Below are 20095 nucleotides of genomic sequence, written 5' to 3' on the forward strand. Positions count from 1 at the left end.
ACAATCCAAAAACTCAAAATCAATATTAAAAATACAAGAGACCATGCCACATTGTTAATGCATAGATACAATATCACTTCTACTAAACAAGGTTATTAAGGATTTTAGACCAAATCGCGCTGGTGGCGTCATCTGATAGCGCTGGTGTCTACCAGAGCACACACAGTCACGTGACTAAGTGCAACGACCCTTTCGTATACGTATCTGCTCGGGCAAGGCCGCCGGCAGCGAGAGTCGTGAGCGAATTGTTGGTTTCTTTCTTTTTCTCACTTCTGCGAAAACAATGACACAATATTAAAAAGAGAGAGAGAGAAACGTTTCTAAGGCGTTATGGGGGAACAAAGCTTCACAATTTGTCGCTACCAGAGCTGCTGCAGCCGCCGACGTCTCGGGTATTCCGTAAACAGCAACGTTTAAGCGTAAATTCCGTAAAGCGCAACTAACGTTCGTCATAGGTGCGTATATACACTATAGTATGACGTCACGGGTTTCACGATATTCTCGCGTACGTATTATACCCGTACTCGCTCAGAAAAAAAAAAAAGTTTGAAAAGCTTACGAGGTTGAGTATCCCGTTCATTCCGAGCTACACTATTGTGATCTTCGTTTAACGTTGATTAACCTGCAATTAGCTGCTAAATATGCCTGAGCAGACGCGCTTTAAATCTCGTGACGTCACCAGGCTCTATAGCTGTTTGCGTGATACGCCCGCCGTCTCTCTCGGGCGCAGCTGCTCGGGGGCTTTCTCTCGTACACCTAACGCGCGAGGGCTAAAAAAAAAAAAAGAAATAGTAAAAATACTGTGCTGGTCGAAACAGCTGCTGGAGCCGAGTTTGTGGCGCCCGAACCTTCCCAAGCCTATTTTCTCTCTCTCTCTCTCTCTCTCTCTCTCTCTCTCCGTCTTTTTTTTTTTTTTTTTTTTCTTGTGACATTGAGAAGCTTGCACGTGTGCGCGAGCTCTGCCTGGTAAAGGACGTAATAGGTATACGTTCACACAGCCCGATGTCTAAACCTCCTTCACCGAGAGTTATGCACACGATGGCTCAGATTGCGGCGTCATCGGAGACATTCTTTGCTCGCCGGTGCATATATTTGCCGGCTCTGGCGTAATTAATGGAGACGAGTGCCTTAACTCTTTCTCTTCTTCTTCTGGTTCTTTACTGTTTTTTTTTTTTTTTGCTTTTTCTTGCTTTAGCTGGTAGGCAGGTTCGTGCGAGGGAGTAGGCTAACTAGCGATTGATATCGTGTGTGTGTGTGTGTTAGTGCTTGGTTTATTGAGCGAGTCCTTTGTCTACAGTGAATGGGTTGGTGCACGATTTGTCGAGCGAGTTCTTGAGTTACCAAGCGAGTAAGTTAGTCGCGAGACCTTCAGCTAGTTAGCTGGCTAGTAAGCTCATTAGCTGACCGGTTATAGTTTGTTGGTAAGTGAGGCTAAAGAGCGAGCGAGTTTTTGAGTGAACGGACGAGTAAGCAAATCGGTCAGTAAGTTAGTCAGTTTGCTACTTAGTTATCTCGTTAGTTAAAACCGGTTAGTTCGTTGGTAAGCTGGGTAAATTGTGAGAGCGCAGCGAATGAACTAGTCGGTGTGCGAGCGGGTAACTGGCTGAGTCAAGGTACGAGTCAATGAGCGAGAGTAACAAATGGGATGTCAAGGTAAGACAAGCGCAGTCGAGTGTGGCACAGGATTATTTAGGTGGTGTGATTTTATCAGGAAATTTGCAGGCGTAAAATGTAGTCAGCTGACATAGGACGTACACGGGTAATTGGAGGTCACTCAGACGAGCCTTATTCCTGCACATTATAAGGTAGTGGTTGGTGGTGATGATGATGACGATGACGGCGATGATGATTATCAGGATATAGATGATGATGATGATGATGATGAGTGCGGGTAAGGGGGGGGGGGGGAATATGCACGCTGGCGTTGCACCACTTTGGCGAGATGTCAGTTGACTGGTATTCAAAACTCTGATTCACTTTCTTAAAATTACTTTAACCTTGGACGAGCAGCGATTAATGTCATTCCGTGTAAGGAACATTATGTGAATGACCTCTATTCAGTGTTAGTTTCTCTTCACAATTTCGAGGCGCATTGGACACTGGGTGATAGCAATTATCTACATCATTTTGAAATTGCACCTGTGTGCTCTATACTACCCTGTAATGTAATTTCAGTATACAATAATAATAACAACACACGTGATTCTATAATATGTTAGATTAAGGAAAAATCGTCAGCCCTTCCCCTGTCTAGAAAATGGGGGTAAGCAACGCTTGTGGCAAGACGACGCTGTCGTAGGCGTTCCGCTTCATTTGCCTTAACTCGGGGTCGGCGGCTCTTCGCTAACGTTAGCCTGGACTTCGCAAGCCCTAACGCTGGAGTCGGCACGTCGACGACAAGCCCTTTCCCGAGCGAGTTCGTGGCGCCGTTGCTCAAACGCGGCCTGCTCCTCGGTTGGAACGCACCACGGGAGTCTTCCCATCCGGACGCCGAATCCCGGCGGAGCGCGCGCCAACCCCCTTTCCTTCCCTTTCCCTCCCCGAGACCCTGATTGGTCGCGCGCGCGTCACGTGATCCGGCGCCGGCGCAGCTTTCCCGCACCTGCTCTACTCCGGGAGCAGCGGGGTTTTAGCGTGACACCAACACCACCGACACTTGTGAGGCAATACAATCTTCGCTTGAAAAAGTGAGAGCACACCAATGAACAAATATGGTGCCGAAATTGAGATGTCAATACGGCTGCTACACATAACGGGTGCTGCAGGCAGCGAACGTTTGAGTCGTCTTATTTGCTTATTTGTTTTAATTATTTACTTGTTCATTCTGCTATGCCCTCTGGAAACTTCGTGCAGGTTACCCAATTATTATAACAATAGCGAAAAAAAAAAGAAATTTAAGTAAGACATGCTACAAGGCGTAAATAACGATCGAAGCAAAAAAAAAAAGCCGTACTCAATAGAAGACACCAAGAAATTTTAGTTTGTACAACTCCGCCCTTTGTGAGGTCATTCCACTCGGTTTCCGTTCGTGGAGACAAACGATCTTAGGAGACTTTTTTTTTTCGAGCTTTCAAAAAGGGGGCGTGGCTACTCTTACGAACTTTGGGCGATACTACGAACGAGTGAGTTTTACGTTACAAAGAAAGACGTTCACCGATCAAATAGAACTTTAAAAGCGAGTCGTTTCGTTAGTTTTACTTTACAATGGCGCTTCGTTCCTAATTAGTCCGATCCACCGTTCTTTGTAAGACTACTCTCGCGACGAGGAGAACACGATCGCCAATGCCGGAAGCGTCTCCAGGGCCACCGCAACATAGCTCATCATGACATTCCTGGTATATCTAAAGCCATCTGCGTGCTATCTTGTCGGGGTGGCGCCATGCGCCCCACTTGGCACCACCCACCCACCAAGCCGAGCCAAGCCAAGTCACGCGTGTCGCCAAGCTGCAAATTGCCTCGACGCTTTCGCTTGCGAGCGGGGGGGGGGGGGGGGGGAGTTTTCGCTGTCGCCGCGCCTCTGCTCTCGCAGCAGATCTAAGTATAAGGCGGGTGACGTAACAAACCACGTGATCTCTTGTTTAATTATAACATTAAAATGTGGGTTTCCTCGCCACTTAACTGCGCAGTGGGGTACGAGGCACGGCGTAGTGAGGGGGGGTCCGGATTAATATTGAGCGTCTGCGATTCTTTAATGTGCACCTAAATCTAAGAACGCGAGTTTTCCTTGCTTTCTTTCTTTTTGTGTGTGTGTGTTTGTGTGTGTGTGCTGAGCACAGGATTTTTGAATTGATGTTACTCCATCACTGCTGGCTTTCAATTATGCATTCAGGACATGTGGTCTAAGGTGGAATAATTACAAAGTGAGTTAGACAAACAAACATTGTTAGTTACCCAATATCACACCTAGACTTGGCGCGCACATAATTGCGCTACCTAGCTGCCATAGGATATTTTTATGTCTGTTTACAGTAAAGAAAAAAAAAATACCGGGAAACTTGCGCACTCCAGCTCCATGAAGCACGTGACAGAAACTGTGCCAAACACTGATTTTTTGCACGCGTTCTCGTTATTTCGCCTTTCCAGCACCTGTACAATAAAAGAAGCTCACACGAATCTCCGAGGCTCGCATGCAGTTTAAAGAGCGGAGTACGCGAATTGATCTACCGTAGCGCGCAATTTTATTCTCCTGTTTGATCGGTTCGATTATTTCTAAATTCACCCTAATGATACCTTTCGTCGTACAGGAATCGCGTTGCGGATTCGTTGCCACTCGATCTTGTCCTCCAAAATTGCACCGCGCTCTGTTCCGAACGTCACGTCTCCCCCCCCCCTCCCCCCCCCTCCGCCCGTAAGAGGAAGTTGTGCCGGAAGAGGGGGGGGAGGGGGAGGGGAAGCTTCCTTGGAGAGGGTGAGAGGAAGTAGGAGAGGAAAGAGGAGGGTACACACGCACGGACACCTAAAGTGTAGCCGGAAAGACGTGCCAAGAGAAGGGAGAGGAGGCAGCGATACCTACCCCTCTCCCGTTTCTCACTCTCTCCTCTTTAATCTCTCACTCACACGCTCGCTCGCTCGCTCTATCCAGGGTTTCTGTGCGAGCCGTGAGCGTTCGGTTGAACGTCCCTCCTGGAATCTGGTCTGCCCACTTGCATTTTGCGGGTCAGAGCGAGATAGCGCCGTTCCCCCCTTTCCTCCTACTTTCTTTCTTTCTTTCCTTCGCGCTGTCGTACACCTCGGGAGAGAGTTCCGCAGGCGAAGGGAAATCGCTGCCGCAGAAACGACCGAGCCGAATGTTTGTGGCGGCCGAGGGCCGGAGACTCCTAGGTGGGGGGGTGGGGGCTAGGAGTCGTCGATAAGCACGTGGTTGCGTTTGCTGTGGGGTGCTCTCGAAGCGAAACTTTTAAACCGAGACGACGACGGCGGCGGTGTAATATAGCCTATGGGTGTGAGAGGATGCGCCTGGGGAGGAAAGGGAAGAGCGGTGGCGAGGGAAGTAGCTTGTAACGAGGAAGGAAAACGGAAACACGAGCGAGGCGGGAGACGTGAAGTATAGTGCTGTGCGCTCCAATGGCATAGCCAGGGGGTGGCACACCGCCCCCTCCCCCCTCCCAATGTTGTGTTGGTATGCGGCCTTACTTACTCGCCTCTCTCCTCCTCTCCATCTCCGGTCAAGTGCGTGTCCCTCGAAAAAAAAAAAAATTCATGCTACTCCACCGGTGTGCGCGTCTTGCGAAGTGGGTGAAGCGGTAGCTGATGTTTTAGTGAAAGCTCTAGGCGGTTGGTTCCTGCAGTGTCGCCTGTTTTGTCGTTGATATTTGAAACAGCGCGAACGGAACGGAAGTCGCAAGAAGTGTACAGTGCTCAGCGAGTCCAACGCGATACTCGGGAGTGCATGGCTACCGGCGCTTTTCTGCCCCACCGGTGAACGCTGGGTGATCGCTGGGTGTGGGTCAAATGAATTCAGAACGCATCACAAAGGCTATCGCTTTCGTCTTGAACCGCAATGCTTCAACTCGGTGAGCCCCGCGCCGATCGGTGGCGCGAAGAGCGCCAGCAGCCACGCCCTCCGAGTGCCGCCATTGAATTGCTCAGCACTGTACACTGGACAGGCGTTGCTCTTACTGACAACTGACGTGTTTGATAAGAAAAATAAATAAACGAGGAAGAAACACAAAAAAGGCTTACCTCTGCGTCGCTGAGAGTCCTCTTTCTCCGGCGTAGAAATCGCAGCCAAATTTCCAACCGTCTCGTTTACCAGCCGAGCCTGATTGTCTGCCTCTTGTGTGCCGACAAGTGCGAAACCCAATGACAGTTTGTTTATACTTTGGATCAACTCTCATAAGGAGTGGGAAATAGGGCCGGCGACACGACGTGTGGGAAATACCGTATACGCACTTCCAATATCCGCACTTCTTTTCCTTTGTTCTTTGTTTTTTTTTTTTTTGCATTAGTTTGCGCGAAATGCAGGGTGGAAGTACTGTTCTGCGGATAAAAGCAAGAACGTAAAACAATTTGTTTTGTTCTTTATTTCAAGAGAATATTTCTTCCCAAAACATAGCCTCCGCTTTGTTTTCTTCCTTTTTTCTTGCCTTTCTTTTCAAAAAATGAAACTATCGTATAGAGATGTATAAACGATATTGATCATTGTGATCAAGGCTTTGTAGCGCAATAGACGCTGCTGCATGGCAACGACTTCGTCTTAACAGAGCTAAACTTGACTTTCTTGCTTTCCTTCAAAAGGAAAATAGCGTTTTTCAATATCTCCGTTGTGGCGTATTCCGTCAATTTTTGTTGATGATGTAGCAGCGCCACAAAAAAAAAAAAAAAAAGCTCACAAAGCGAAAAGAAGAGATGACACATTTGTTAAATGATTTTTTTTTCATTTCTATATCTCTCAATTACATGCCTGGATTACGTGGATGATTACCATGCCTGGAAAAATACGTATCTTCATTTGTGCACTTTCATTTCCCCGGGTATTCTCTCATTTTATACGTGTTATCAATGTGTGCAGAAGCGTATTGGGTTGTTTTAACTGCCCTTGTGAATTCTCGTTTTCCTACTGAATATTAAACATCGTGATACCAGTGATGTTTAACTATATATACGAGAAAAATGTAGCTCTCCGTTCAGCTCATTTTTCATTCTCGTCACAGTATTTCACTGTACGGTCACCCCCATACCTACCCATGCCTACCCCTATTTCAAGGCTTGCGTTGACACCACCGTGGCCACCATTTTGGAGGACTAGCGCTTCCAAAAGCTGCGTACATAAGAAACGCGACAGCTCGAATGGTGCACTGTATACCACTTTACACCCTTGAGACTGCTAAAGGGTTCAAGTCGGTCTCACATCCTCTCACAACTCAACTCACTCCAACTCACATCCTGACACCCGTAAAGGGTGTGATTTGTATGCGGAAAACATCCTTAAGGGTGCAAATCGGTTTACACTGTGCGTACGGCGCCGAGCGATAAATCGATAAGTGATATACCCCGGTGAAAAAAAAAAAAGCGGTCTTTGTCAAGAAAGCAAAATTATGTATACGCGTGTTAGTGTGGCGTACTGACGTCATTATGGCCGCCATATTTGGATATACCAGCATGATGAGAAGCGGCGAAAACTGTCTATTTTCAAATGTGTCAATTTATAGTGTAAAGTTTGTCAGCTCACTAATAACTTTTTGTTATTTTTATTTTTTGCGGATGCCGCGCTATCGCACGAGTAGATGCGATAATATACGCACTTGTCCTTTTTTCTTTTTTTTTTTTTTTGACGGCTTAGGAACTTCCTTTTGCCGCGACTACGAGCCTTGTTGTGTTGGACGTGTGAAGGGCACAGCTTGTAAATGCCGGTCCGCAGTCAGAGTTGCTGAGTTCCTTTCTTTTTCTTTTTTTTTCTTCGGTTCAACCTCGATCGGCTGCGGTCAGCAGGTGGTGTTTATCTTCCGTCATTGCCGACGCTATTTGGTCCCTGCGGCAATTTCCAACACCTTTCTACCTACTTGTCTTTTTTTTTTTTTTTGAATTTTGTTTCTATCTCAAATGTCCCTCCGTGTGCGTCGTTGACGGGCGGAACCTGCAGCGTTTAGGGCAACCCTGACGCATTCTGCGTCGTAACTGCAGCTGTTGGCCATAGTAAACTGCGCAATTCGGCACACACGCAAGGAAAGCGTTGATTACGAGTCTTTAACCACCCGTTGGCCGGTTAAGCTGTCGGATTGACGAGAAGACGTTGATCGGCTAACAGTTATAGTGAGAGCTGTCGGCCCCTTTCAATGCGCGAATTGCGTGCGTCGAATGACAAGAGACAGAAAGAATGAAAGGTTATACCAGGTTACGCCACGGTTTGCGACCCTACGCTGGTGAGAGGGGGAAAGGCGAGAAGGAAGGCAGGCAAGGGAATACGTAGAGGTGATGCGTGCGCGCACGACCCGCGTTTACTTCGATTACGCAGGTGGTCACACAAATTGATTCGCGTTGCCTTCTCGACGTGCTACTCACAGCTTCGTCGTCGACGGTTGAAAACGTTATAAACTACCGTAATCACCCGTGGTTCTGACGACACTCTCTCTGGTGTGATGATGTGTGTAAGTGGAACGCCCGTCTCTATATGTTCTCGTTCGCTGGTTGGGTGACCTCTTTTGCGGTGTCCTTAGCTATTTCATGGCTCGCTCTTACACCGGCTAACGTGCATGTTGATTCCTCGCAATGCGTTTCTGATTGTTCGGTTACGGCGGAAACCCGCGTTTATGATTTTTTTACTTCGCCTTTCTTGTTTTTTTACGAATTTCATACGTGATACTTCAATCGCTTCTCAACAGAAAGTGTACTGAAGCCAACGCAAAGTCAACGAAAAAGACAGCATACTGTTTAGCGACTTTTACTTGTAAGAGTATTTGCTTTGGTTTTCTTTGTCTCCCGATTCATTGGCGGTGTGTTTTGTTGTCGAGGGCTGCACTGACGAGGTCGGCGATTATGACCCGAGCGACTGTGCAGACGTTTATCGGTTCCGATCAGTTCCCGTTTGACCGAGTGTTCCTTGCGTTAGGAGCGACGCCGATGTGAACATGAGCAGCGTTTAGCGTTGTCGGCCGCGTCGGGTTGGCTGTCGTTCTTGCCAATGGGTTGCGATGATTGGATGACCTTTCTCACGGTGCAGTCTTGTGTGCGGCGCACGCACTTCCTCAAAGGGAAGCAGCTTATAATTTCCTGAGATTTCTTTGCGAACCTTCCTGGGCTTTGGTAACCGTGGCTTCTGCTGCCGCTGTCTTGCCTAATAGCTCACACACGTATAAATAATCGGCATATATATATATATATATATATATATATATATATATATATATATATAATATATATAGCCACATTTGCTACCTTTACAGATGTGCTGGTGACCGGCTCTGTCGTCTACAAAATTGCGCAATGAAACGGCAAACGGTACATAAATATCCTCACTGCAACAAATATGCGCCTTCAAGCGCATGCTTCCTTTATGAAACCGAAGCTCTCCACGCCTCCTTTCCCGGGGTTTGGCGCACTCGTACAGTTTCTTTCCGAGTATAAAGCAGACCGCGATCCCAGAGGCAGCGTAATCCGCGGTCTGCGTGGTGGCGGTCTCGGAGTCTAGCCGTCTGGCCAGACAGACACGCAATCGCTCTGCTTAAGAAAACTGTGCACAATATGAACAGTTTTGTAGCGTTTAATTATCCGTGTCATATAGGTTCCAACATGCGCCTTGGATCCGCGTAATTACGTTTTCTCTCACCCTCGTTTCGACGTTATGGGCATGTTACTGCATGCAGGTGGTAATCAATGCCCTCCGATCATGTAACAAACATGCAGGCCTACTTGGCGCGGGCGTGATAACTCTCTGTGTGTGCTGGTGGTTATTTTCGCCCGTCGGAAGACGCGCTCGCGCGCGGAGGAGCAATTAGCATAAACGCTCGAAATTCGTCGCACACGGTTACGGCTTCGCCGAACAGATCACTCAGGTCGCCGCGCTTGAAGTTAAAATTAGTTCTCTTCCGAGTCACCCAAAAGCATCCTATCCAATCCCGAGCCCAGATATCTCATGGCCCTCGCAATGCATATCGTTCAATTACAACTCAACTGAAAGTCGATTTGAAATCAACGGTGAGTCAGTAGAAATACAATAGAATGATAATAACGGCTTTTGTAAGTTTAGGGACTTCCTGTCAGCTAGAAGATCGGTGAGACTGTGCCGGCTCCTATTTGTAGTCTAGCGTTTTCTGCGAGCCATGTAAAAGGAAGGACTATTTGAAGCCACGCTCGCTAACTGTTGACCGTCAAAGTCAAGCAAACGCCGGAGCAATTGCAGTGGATGTATCACCGAAGCCTTCGGGTTCGTACACTTTGAGTTATCGTCGCGAACAAAAAAAAGGAGTTTTATTATTCGCTTTAACAGTGATTCTCCCTCATAGAAGATACATAAGTAATCTTGTGTTTCTATTGACCCTTCGTTGCCTTCAGTTGAGTTGTGGACGAGATTTCGACTATCACGCACGACTTTTGCAGGGGCCTGCGGGTTTGCAGGAATCGTTGTTTAAAGCACAACTGTAAACGTTCCATTACGTATTGGCGCAGAGCGAGCTTACATGAGCGGGAGTGCAACATCGGAAAAATGACAAGAAAGAAAGAAAGAAAGAAAGAAAGAAAGAAGGGAGACGGGATCGGGAGAGAACGGATTCGTCTTATCGAGCTCTCTCTAGACGTCGTCTGTAAGCCTACGCGGCTACGAAACAGTCGTGCGGCCGTTCGCGTCGCACGGCTAAGCTAACGGTGCAGTGTGTATAATGTCACTGACCGCACGTAGCCGGCAAAGAGTTCCTTTTGCGGCACCGCCGTGTGAGACCGCGTCCCCGTGTTTGCAATCCGAGGAAGGAGGCACGGCGGCGGTTTGTGTGCCCAGCGCGGAAGCCGTGTTGGGCGAAAAGCGGTTAGCGTACAGGCGAGCCCTTACAAAAAATGTTGTTGGAATTCCATTGGTTTTCCATTGATATTTCGTGCCACCATCAACAAAAAAATTGTGGAATTTTTATTGGTATTTCATTGTAGATTTGTTGAGTAGTCATGGAAAAGTGGCCACCGTGAATCCATTGAAAATCTGTTGTAGTATTATTGTGTTGTTTTTCCATTGGTTCGTTATTGTATATTCATTGGATTTAGATCGAGATGAATTTTCATTGTATTTTCATTGTACTGGGATATATCTCACTAAGGTCTAAAGTAGCAAGATTTGGCTCACTGAGGCTGAATATTAACTGCAGCCAACAGGAAAACAAAAAAGGCACATGAAAAGGCATTTTTATATAGTGATTTTATTTCCCTTGTGAGGGGAGAGAATAGGCTTTCTTTTATATAAGAAACACTTGCGCCTGGAAACTTCGTGCTGGCATATTCTGAAAAAAAAAGATGTAATCAGTAAGATAACCAACATGTACTATCATCAATAGCAGTGAAAGATTATGCTTAAAGCCATAAAAGTAAGCAAGTTATATTAGTGCTTAAAGCTTTTGTGGTTTAATGCAGGTGAAATTGTTCTGCCTAAGGTATAACAACAGTATAACGAGCCATGGCAAATGTGGTCTCTGCTGCGACACAGGATCGTCAATGAACTTCTATGCAGTGAACTATGAAATAAGTGCATATATGCAATAAGTGAACTTCTATGCAGATTAAACTAGCTTGATGTTCTTATCATGCACGAGAACAGACCTAATATTTTTGTGTTCTTGCCTAAATGCTTATCACAAATTACAACTTTAAAATTAACATATGGTCACTATGTCAACACAAGGCTTGCAAAGCATATTTGAGAATATTGCGTCTGTTTGCAATGCACTACTTCCTGTATAGCTCTTTTTATGACTAAGTGAAAGACCTCAAATCTTCATAAGGTCCATGAAGCCTGCTGAACTAAATGAACTTCATGCATAATGTGCCTGTGACACAAACGTGAAGAGGCTCTTCATCTTCGTATGGCTGCTAAGGTCCTGCTAATGGCGAGGCTAGCATTTAGCATTTGTAGGGTTAATGCCACCTTGTGATAGCAATAAGCTATATGTGAGAGCTGAGTGAAGCCGAGAATCTTCTATTAAAAAGATTTGCAGGTCTTTTAAAAAAACGAGCAACAAAAAAGGTAGCGTGTCGCAAACAGCTAACAATGTTTTGAAATGTGCCATCATAGTCATCTAGAGCACAAATACACCTAGGACTGTGTGTGTGCTAGCGGGTGGGCTATGATGAATTCATAACTCAATCGATCATTTATTTTATCTCTACTTTAATGCCCTCTGGTTTCGACAAGATGTGCATTCGTGCCTTTCGCTTTCATTTCATGCTTCTTGGCTTGATCAAAATATCTGGATACAACTGAGATTCTAGTTCTTTCTTTTTATTGCTCTTTCTTTTGCAATATCCAAACCATATATCTTCGTTCTCGTTTAACTAGGCCCAACAAAGGAAACACTTGCATACACACAAATTGTCTTCTAGGTTTGTCACCCCTACTTGGATTAAGCAACACTAGTAGCCCTACACATTCTCTATTACAAGAAACCTACACCTTCTTGTTTTCTTTCTGTCCTCTTTTTTGAACACTTACAATTCCCTCACCTTACTCTATGCACTGCCTGCATCATTCTCATCTTCCCCCAATGAAGTGGGGGAGCAGAAATCAGGTGCTGGCTTGACTTAAGACAATTCCCTTGCCAAAATGTTGGTCCTAGTGATATTTTTGTTTAACCATTCTTCCAGCCTTCTTCTTCTGCAAGTTCTGTCTTGTTTGAATTTCTGCAAACATTGTGTGCTAGTAACCGCTTTACGAGATTAGCATTCCACAAATTTATGTATGATGTGACAATGTTACAAGGCTCTCACCAACAACATTGGCATGCTGCGCTTGCATCTTCTTCCAACTTCTTTCGGGGCCTGGGATGCCTCGTGAACTGTTGCACTTGAGTGGCACACATGCTGCATAGATAGTTTTGAATGAAAAAAAATTACCATAGCTATTTTTTCTAGCAGCAAAAGGAACGTAAAAATCAGCAGTATGAGCACATCATAACTTCTTTTTAAGATCCCACAGTATTGAAGGCTAACAGGAACAACATTGTTGCAGTGTTTTTCTGTTTTTCTTGTCCATAGTCATGGAATTCCTACATAATGCTGCTAGAGGGCCTCAACACCTACACACTCATAAGTATTATGGAGCACGTGCACAGGAACTTTTTACGAGGAAGGGCATGTTCAACTGTGGCTTGTTGTCTTACCACTGTTTATTCTGTGTGTAAGAATATTCACGAACGCAGGTAACAGTCTTAAACATTCTTTTTACATTCACACAAAGCATTAACCAGTTGGTATAAGAATGTTTTCTGCTGCTGATGTGTCACGCAAGTTTGCACCAGCAACTGCCATACCCTTTTCTCCAGATGCTGTGGATGCCGCTAGTTAAAGAATTGTATAAACGCAATATTGTGCAAGCTACACAACGAAATGCCCTCAAGTATAAAAGATGTAAATAAGCACTTGATGCTTATTTAAGTAAGTGTATGTTGGTACCAGCTACTGTGTTAACACTGTTTTTATGTGACTGAATGAATCAGTTGAACTTTTTATTGTTCACGGCATATGTTTTAGATATAGTGAAATACCAAAAACCAATTTATTTTACCGACAGCTTTTCGCAGAACATTTAAAGAACTTCAAAAGAAATGTCTGACAATATAACATCGGCTAAAGGCACTTTTCTGCGCCGAGTACATAAAAGTCGCAATTCTTGTCAGTCCTCCGACTTGCATATTTTCTCTCTCTGGCTTGCATACTTTCACAGATATTATTTTCTATTTTCTTTTGCGCGAAGGAATATACTTATAGTAACACCTGGCTAGCGTGTTTTTTCTATCATACGCCACGAGTAAAATATTGGTTTTCAAATTATTAACAGTATAGAACAATAATTTCGTAGAAATAGTTTTGCAACGTGAAAAAGATATCCAAGGATGGGAGGGAAACTGGTGGCGTCGATCCCATGCGCTGTGAGCATTTATTTTCTTTTTTTACAATACGATAGCATTCCATTCGCGAACGATCAAACTGACAGTTTTTTTAGACATGACGCGATATCGTTCATGACATTTCTGCATGATTATTTTATAACGATACAACAAAAAGACGAACAGCGAGTTCGATGTTTACATAAACGGATGTGGCATGGGCCCCGCTGTAATAGTACCACTTAAAAAACAGGGTCATACATTGTGTTCATCAATCACATTCTGGGATTTTACGAGCCAAAACCATAATATCATTATAAGCCACACCGCAGTGTATGGCTCTGGATTAAATTTAACCACCTGGGAATCTTTAAAGAGCACCTATATCTAAGCACGAGCGTTTCTGCATTTCGCCCAATCGAAATCCGGCTGCCGCGGCCGGAGCTGAACCCGCGACCTTGCAGCGCAACGGGTAGGGACGAGCATGAGAACACATAAACAAGCGCCCCTGTTTAAGTGGTTTGTTGCAGTTCAGTATTTAGGTGGTCTGATTGCGACAAACTTGCTTAAACTGCAGTTCAGATAAATCGGCCTGGCTGCTAAATGCTCAGCTTAAACGGACGACATGCCCACACCTTGGCGCTCCATCGGCGGAAGGCGAAATGCAACACGCCACACGCACACCGGACCGGCCCCGCACAAAATTCTTTGACACTGGCGCCGTGAACCAGGCGTGAAACATACATTCAGCTAGGAAATCAGTTATACACACAACACGAGACAAGTGCTTACCGCAGTCAAAGTATCGTTGGTCAGTCGGCGCTCCTTTCTTCGTGCCCGCGTCCACGCAGCCGAGTCGGTAGCATACCTCCGCGTCAGCCAATGCACGGACGGTATATAGATACATCCCGCTTTTCGTCTTGTACGCTCTTGACAAAATGTTCCTTATCGCGCAGCAGCAGATGACAACACACACTCACGTGCTTAGAGCTCACGACACACACGTGGCGCACACGCCGACCAAGAAAAAAAAATGAGAAATGGCGACAAAAACAAACGCAAAAAAAAAATGATATACCAATGTTGCTTGTTAACTTTTTTAGTTTTCGCTAGGTTTGGTAAAAACATCGAACATCATTTTTTTTCGAAAAACTTCAGTATTTTATTATATGTCGTCAGCTATACAGAGAGTGTAATAAAATAAAATACCTCCTTGTGCAAATGACTATTGGCTGCGTTAAAACAATCATTTAGTGTTGAGGACAACACTTAGGCAAAGCCTTCGAGATCACCTCAGCGCAACAGATCTCAAAGGCCACACTTCGATCAATTTGGTCACAAAGCAACCGATCGCAAATGATCGCGAATCACCACTGTTCTGGCTCATTCGCTAAGAGCTTGATTTCTCAGTCGCGCGAACGCAGTGGCAAAGCTGGTTAACCAATGCGCTGAAGATTATGTTACGCGGCGATGACGGCGCGAGCAGACGTGAACGGCATCAATCGCGAAATGTTTTGTTGATGCGATTGGGCAGGTCGCGCTTGCTGCTGTGAACATGAGTCTCCATGAGTCGAGTCGCCATTTACAGATGTTGTAAATCTTGAATAAACCAAGCAGGCTAGGTGACATATGTCTCCGCCCTGTTTCAAAGGTTTTTGATGCCGATAAATATAATAATAATCATCATCATCATCATTGTGGCTGGTCGCACGACCTCTGCCAACCGTCGGTGGGAATCGCACAGCATTTTGTTGCATGTCTTGCCGTAAAGTAATAGTGAAAATTTACTCGAGGTCGCCAAACCACTGGCTCTGTATCCGCGTGATAGCTTGCGATGCCACGTAATAGACATCTTAGTAGACACCAGTGGGATCCATACATCGACGTATGATGGGTTCGAAACACAAGTTCAAAAAACAGTCATCTGTTAGTATTCTGTCTGCTTCGGCACGCATTGAGCAAGGCATGAAGCTAGGCATGCTATCGCCAGCCATTGTAAATAAATGATGAGGGGTATTAGCGCAACAAAAGAGGCGCTCAGTGGTTAGTTCGTGGACAGCAGGAAACGTAAGTTTGGGCAAGTTGGTGCGTCATCCTGAAGTATGTGCTTACAGCGCGAGGCTACACGTGGGCGGAGAGAAGTAAACACGGACAACGTTTTCGCTGTTTTGTCGCAGGGTCTCTTTTCTGGATCCGCCAATGGGTAAGACGGGGGGAGGGGGGATTGGGGGAGGTGGGAGAGTGACCTCAAAAATTCAAGAATGGCAATCTTCGGCCTACGATGGCAGCGCATATCCGAACGTAAAGCAAACAGTTAGCCAGGATGCCTGGCTTCCCTCATTGGATCGCGCGCCTTAAGTGAGAAAATGCAACGAGAAATCCATGAAAATTCGTCAACAGAAAACTTATTGAGCAATGCACAACGGAATTTTTAATGAAATCTCATTGTGCTGGCTCATTGAGTGTTGTAATTTCATAGAATTTCCATGGAATCAATGATAGTTCAACAAATCGACAACGGAAATTCAATACTCATTTTTGTAAGGGAGAACAGTAAAATAAAAAAAAATCAATAAAAAAATTAACAAGATACGCCCAGGGCCATGAAACGACGCTGTCAGATCGGCATCGTTATTGGCGTCATCAGTACGCTGTCTCCACCCGCAGGCGATGGCTGAACAGCACCCGATCGCGATCCTGTCTTTAGACTTCTCTTCCGGAACGCTAAATGGCACTTCGTGATGTGTATTACGCATCGTAAATTAGTAGTGCGTTATAAACTTATAGTAAAGTGACAAATAGGTCGTCACAGTTGTCCTTGAAGTCATTGTCCATGTGATCGCGTGATGGTCATCTAACACATGAATGTACACATAAATGTCGTATATACGACATTTATTTGTACGCTATATATAGTCTAGTGTACTATAGTCCTCAAACGCGGTCAAGTGGATTAGAAGGACTGAAAGTTGGGCGAGTCGGTACGAGTTCATGTTATTATATACGGCGCGAAGAAAAAACGCGTACAAGGGAGGAAGCACACAAGATATGCGCAGATTCGCACCTGGTTTATTCTGGTAGGTGCTGCAAATAAATAGTTGATCGAGGTATACGTGTCATCATAATTATCTAACGCGGAACGAAAGTGGAAACAGATAATGACTATGCGCCACAAACAATATTTTCCGTACGTCGGCATGCAATGTATCGTGCTATACACAGACACAAAAACTGATCTGTGAGGGCTATTTACGGTGGCTTATGCCTTCTTTTAGTTTTCAAATATAAAACGCTTCCGCTATCCCGTACGTCAACTGTTCAATTCCCCTTGGGAGGGCTCGATCGTGCGCTGAAACTTTGGAGAAATCAAACATGACGGTGTCGGGACACTCGTTATGCAATGAACGAGAGTGAATGAGGAAACTGGACGTGGGAACAGCCGCCACCGCTGAAATATTGGTAATGAAAACCACGCATAATGCGGATCGAGGTTGTGGGTTCAGATTCCACCTGCGACAAGTTGTCTCGTCCACTTTCATTTCCTTTTAGCTAATCATTTATTCAGATTTTAAAACGCGAAATGATGGGAGGCCGAACGAAGAAAGACACGGACACTCATGACTAAAACTTTATTCGTTGTAAATTAAGAACTACAAATAAATTCTCCTATGCTTATCTTGGCTTCTGGTGGTTTCGTATTGTTAGAAATTTACTTGTGCGATAACAAACAATAATGATTATTTTTTTTAAATTTATTGTCACCGTAAGAGGACGGTATACCTGGACCACGTTTGCGTCTCTCTTCAATTCCCCTAATTAAAAAAAAAGTTTGGCACATACCTTCAGGTTCTAGTCACTTGAAAAAATGCATTACAAGTTCTGTGTTGGTAGTGCTCGTTGCGGAAACACTTTTTTTATTATTACAAGTGGGGATTCTGTTTTTTGTAGCCTGCATTTGTTTTCGTCTATAGTCATCTTTTCTTCAAAATGTCTGTTTTCATGTCTCGATGTATTCATTTTTGAAAAGCTATATTTTTAGATATTTTTTTGCAATGTGCTGACGCGTTAGTTGTACCAACTTCCTTTATTTGTATCTGTACCAATTTCCTGTATGATCCTGAGAAGGCTTACAGTGTGAATAAATAAGAAAAAAAAGGAGTTTTTTTTTTGCCACTGATGACAGGTTGCTACCTGTAATGTACTATAGTACTGAAAAAAGTATATTAAAAAGCTATCAAAGGCCTTTGTTATTGATAAACATTTCAGGTGTTCTGTGAAACTTGGAGGCATTTTTTTTTACTTGGTTGTAGTTTACCACACCATATTAAAATAAGTTTCCGCTAATATGACTATCTTCGGAGCCTTGTTACCTTGTTCTACATTTCCATTCTGCTGTGTTCGTGAAGTTTGTATTCATTTTTACATTGTCGGTGGTACAATACTTATAAACTAGTGTACTGTAAGTGCTGTGAATTTCAATATAAAATCATACTTCAACAATATCTGTTTGGGCATCTACTTATTACGGTCGAGAGCTTTCTTTCGGACGTGCTGTGGCAATGGTTAGGGAAGTGACCGCGGACCGGGGCAGCGAAATCGCGATAAGTGACGCTGTTGTGTAGGCACATGCCCAGATAGTGAGAGTGCTGGGCTCTCTCTCGCGTTTTTTTTTTTTTTTTACGTGGCGAAGCAAGCATTTATCAACATCGTTGGCAGCGCGATTATGGATCATTATTACGATCTGTTTAGGTTTGGTTCGTACGTTGACCAGCCGTCAAACCGAATAATCACTTGCAAACCACACATTGTAGGTCGAAGTGCCCTCGAGTGTGAAGAGTGGGAACGGCCCGGTACTCGTTTGCAGCGCCACGTGTCGTAATTCGGCCGCTCCAATCGCTGGTTAGTCGCGCTGATATTTTTCCGTTGCCACTGTACAAAATAGTAAAGCTAAGCTGCAAAAATAAGAGCAAAACACCGAACCGAATTCTTCACGACGATTTGAAAGCGTCTTTAAACGGATTTTCACAGTGGTTTCAGGGAGATTTCTTAGGTATTTGGAAATCCCTTTTCTAGACGGAGTTTTTCTAGACGGAGGCGATGTTTTAAAATCAGATTAGTATGAGCTTCTATTCCGCGTCTTCTTTTGGACGTTTTCATTGTATCGGATAAAACGGTGAAAAAAAAAAAAAAAAAAAAAAAAAGGGGGGGGGGGTCAGCATAACGTATCCCTTTCGTGCTACCTGAGTATAGTATCTCCAACATCACGATTGACTGACACCTCCGCTCTTGCGAACACTTCCATCGCAAGAACTTTTTTTGTGAATATGGGCCCGATTCCATGGGCGAATAACAGCTACACGCGACAAAACAACAACAACAACAACAACAACAACTAGAGAGCGAAGCTGAAGCAGTACTACGAAAAGGCAGGGACGTTGTATCCAGGGAAAATTTTGGTTGGCTACGTTACACAGCTGGGTGAAGGAAATAAGACGACAAATTGAGGAAGGATTGAATAAAGAAAAAAAAAGTAACATGGGAAAATGAGATTTGCCATCATAACAGCTCTTCCATGACTGAACAGGATATGTATGATGATAACGATTATTTTCGCCCTATTCATTTATGTTATTATTATCCACTGCTCCTGCCGGTCGATTATGGTGATGTATATAGGTATATACAAAACAATTGCTAGCGGTAAGCAAAAACAGGCGCCGGCCATTCGTGACAGCGAGCGATCATTAGCGATGGCGGCCAATCGTCAACAGACGGTTGATGCGAAAGAAAACGCTCGTGTTTTCCGCCTCAGCGACTAATACAAAAACATAATAAAAAAAGTAAGCAGTGCAAGAACAGTGCGTCACCTCCCCGTATATTGTGTCACGTCACCTATAAAGCGGATCGCCCTCACCCATCGGAGCGCCATGGCCTTCGGTGCGAATGGCCCAGCACCTATAACGTTTTTGTCAATAGCGGCGATTGTCGAGCGCACTAGCTGCAGAAGCGAGACGAGAGGACAAACCGAGCGTGGCAGAGCGTGGCAAAACTGGAGCAAGCAGAACACGCGCGGAGGAGGAGCGGTGCAGCTGGTGTCAGTGTATATCAAACCTTGGAGCGGGTCACTCGCTGAGGAAAGGAGAACGGCCTCAAGGAGGCCCCCCATCGGAGCACATCTGAGCTGCTATAACCTTTCGAGGAGGACCACGCCCAAGTCACCCTTGACGCTGCGCCCTTGGCTCAGGCAGCTTGCGGCAAAAGTTAAATGTTTATCTGAATTTAAACTGTCGAATGAGCGGTAGTAGTAGTAGTAGTAGTAGTAGTAGTAGTAGTAGTAGTGTAGTAGTAGTAGTATAGTAGTAGTAGTAGTAGTAGTAGTAGTAGTAGTAGTAGTAGAGGTAGTAGTAGTAGTAGCAGCATCAGTAGTAGTAGTAGTAGTAGTAGTAGTAGTAGTAGTAGTAGTAGTAGTAGTAGTAGTAGCAGCAGCAGTAGTAGTAGTATTAGTAGTAGTAGTAGTAGTAGTAGTAGTAGTAGAAGAATCTAGTAGTATTATTATATTAGAACAGCGCTAGCATATA

General features: G+C 44.8%; 1 protein-coding gene and 1 long non-coding RNA gene across 5 annotated transcripts in view; one reads left to right on the top strand and one right to left on the bottom strand.

Moving 5' to 3' along the window:
• The window catches only part of LOC119464137 (cyclic AMP response element-binding protein A), a 260539-nt gene that overhangs the window by 202480 nt on the left and 37964 nt on the right, over window positions 1-20095 (top strand). The gene's annotated exons all lie outside the window — the stretch shown is intronic.
• LOC119464138 (uncharacterized) lies at window positions 10480-15172 on the bottom strand. Its single transcript, XR_005194398.2, has 3 exons — window positions 14310-15172; window positions 12400-12492; window positions 10480-10919 (listed from the first exon to the last, which is right to left on the bottom strand). It is a non-coding gene; the product is annotated as an uncharacterized LOC119464138 (long non-coding RNA).

This window comes from Dermacentor silvarum, chromosome 9, assembly GCF_013339745.2.
Source record: "Dermacentor silvarum isolate Dsil-2018 chromosome 9, BIME_Dsil_1.4, whole genome shotgun sequence".
Taxonomy (NCBI): Eukaryota; Metazoa; Arthropoda; class Arachnida; order Ixodida; family Ixodidae; genus Dermacentor; species Dermacentor silvarum.